The sequence below is a fragment of the Enoplosus armatus genome, chromosome 22, assembly GCF_043641665.1.
Source record: "Enoplosus armatus isolate fEnoArm2 chromosome 22, fEnoArm2.hap1, whole genome shotgun sequence".
Lineage (NCBI taxonomy): Eukaryota > Metazoa > Chordata > Actinopteri > Centrarchiformes > Enoplosidae > Enoplosus > Enoplosus armatus.
In genome coordinates this window covers 6387374-6390212 of record NC_092201.1, presented here as the reverse complement: position 1 = coordinate 6390212, position 2839 = coordinate 6387374, and positions in this window count along the sequence as shown.

Sequence of the window (2839 nt, the reverse complement as noted above, 5' to 3'; positions counted from 1 at the left end):
TCTTCCGCTAATGAACAATTTGCTCGGTGAGGTGTGACCACAGGCATTGTGATGGGAGCCACACAGTGGACTACTGATGCAGTGAGCGAGAGAGATAGAGACAAATAGAGAGAGAGAGAGGGAGGGAGGAGAGAGAGAGAGAGAGAGAGAGAGAGAGAGAGAGAGAGAGAGAGAGAGAGAGAGAGTGGGAGGGAGGGAGGGAGACTGGAACTCAATTCCACACAGACGAACCTACATGGGCTCAGAAAGACGGTCTCTCCTGCAGCGCACACACACACACACACACACACACACCGCTGGCTGTGGATTCTCCATCTTATTCCATACATCTGTGGGTAAGCAGCTGTTTTCATCTGCCGGTACACATAACTGTACCTCTCTCTCTCTCTCTGCATGTCTATGTTAATCAGCTGCTTTGCATCTAGGAATAGGGATGTGTGGGTCCAGTATACATGCTGTTACACGCTGAGACACACTGTAGCTGCAGCTATAGGTAAACACACTGACACACACACTGTAGGTATACTGTGGTTTAGGATTAGGGAGATCAGGGTCATTCAATGGTAAATCTATAGGAAAATGAGAAATGTGTATGTTGGTAGGTGTATTTATGAGAGTGTGTGTGTCTGTCAGGGTGTCATCTGGGTAAACCTGATATATAAAGATGTTTCATGAATATCTGGCTTGGATTATGCAATCATATCCATGCTTACTCATTCCATTTTAGCACAAGGATGTACAGAATATATGCATGCATGCGTGTGTGTGTTTTGGTCTTTGCAAACCAGCAAATGCTCTTGCAAGCATGGATTGTTTGTGTGTGTGTGTGTGTGTGACTGCCCATTTGCATGTGAGTGCAGCACACTCCTACAAGCGGAACAGTGGAGTCCAAAAGGTGCTCAAATCCCAGGGATTAGCGAGACGTCTTTGGCTTCAGCTGTCACCATGGCAAAGGCAGCCGGTGGAACGCCTGTGTTTGAGAGCGCCCTTTATAGTCGGCAGGTTCACCGCATTCATCAGCTCTAGGGCTAACACGAGCATTAGCCTGGCACAATTAATGTCATTCTCAAGCATGGGGAATATGTTTCATGAGTGGTTTTAAAGAGGTGGAGTACAAGAGGCATGAGAGATGTTTGGAGAATCCCAAAAATCTGAGAAGAAATTAAAAAATTGATATTTGAGCCAGTTTTCCGGGAAAAAAATGAAAGTCCGGAAGATGTTGTGCATGTGGAAATTGGATTTGTAAGGTGACATTTCAAAGAATCACCGGAGGAAACCCCACAGAGTAGAATAGCAAGGCATTAATCTTGTTTGTAAATAGCATGACTCAGGATGTTGTTTGGTTGTAAAGCCTGCAGGAGGTACGTAACCTGTTGGAGTCCTGCCTGTGATGCTGCTCATTTGGACTCATGAACAGAGGTTTGGCTATTCTCGGACACGAGAGCAGCTCTCATTATGGTCAATAATGTCCGGGGACTATTGACTGTAGCTGGTTGCACTGTTTCTATCTGTGGATCTGTCCCTCTCAACTCACAAGTTAGTAATGAGATGCCAGAGAATCAACTCGAAAATGATGTCAAACGAGGAATTATACAATTAACTTAAACAGGGATTGACAAAATATAAGACTACAGCCTGCAGCCAATTAGCTTAGCTTATCATAAAGACTAGCAACAGCAGGTCCGGCTCTGTCCAAAAGTAACAAAATCTGCCTCCCAGCAGCTCTAACAAATTAACATGTTATACTGTGTTTGTTTAATCTGTACAAAAACAAAGTGTAAAAACAATCAGTTGCAGTTTTACGGGGGTTGTGCACCGGACTATTTCTTAGCTAGAAGCAGTAACTTCCCGGAGACTTGTCAGACAACCAGTAGAGACTCTAAGACAGAGTTAGGCTGGCTGTCCCCACCTGTTTCCAGTGGTTATACTAAACTAAGCTGAATGGTTGCTGGATGTAGATGTATATTTACATAACGGATATGAGAGAGGAACGGAAAAAGAAATGGACAACAACATATGTCTGTCTTTAGGCAGTGGCAATATGCAGGCATACTTTGAAAACATGATTCTCTAGAAATGATTCATTTTAAATTACAATATTGATATGGCAAGTAATATCTAATCCGTCTTTATTGATATAAATATTGTGGTGTTGTCCATAACGATGAAACAAACGAACCGTAAAATTAATCCTTGAACTTGGAACTTGGAACTTTTCTTTTGTTTTTCATAACTAATAACTAACTAACAAATTCACAGGAATTTACCATGACCATAATGACAACTACATTGATTAATCGATGGATAGACAGACACTTGTTTGCTCCATTAAGCTCCCTAACGCTTTATAAAGCCCTTCAAATGTGCTGCTTTATGCAGAATAAATCCCTGCTGGCTTAAAGCGGCCAGTCAGATTGAATCTGTGCAGTATTGACATCCCCGCGTAGCGTCAAAGTCAGGAGAGGACAACAGGAAAAAGCCATAAGTTGACTCCTTAGATTAGGGAGATAGAGCCCAGATAAAGAGCTGCAATCGAAAATACACGACCCAACACCATGTGGGAGGATGCACATGTAAATATACAATCAAATGCAAGTGCAACTACATATAACCATGGAAATAACGCTAGAGTGAGAACTAGTGCTTGTAAATATGCACACCCACACAGCGGATTCGGAAAAAAACACCCACAACAGTAGCCATTTGCAGGGAGGTAAATTACTCCATTATCTTGGTGTGTGTCATTGATCCTCAGGACTTGCCAGGTTTGTTAAATAGTAATGACATTGGCCGCAGTAAATTCGTCTCCATTTGTAACTCTCCTCTGTGTAGAGCCTCT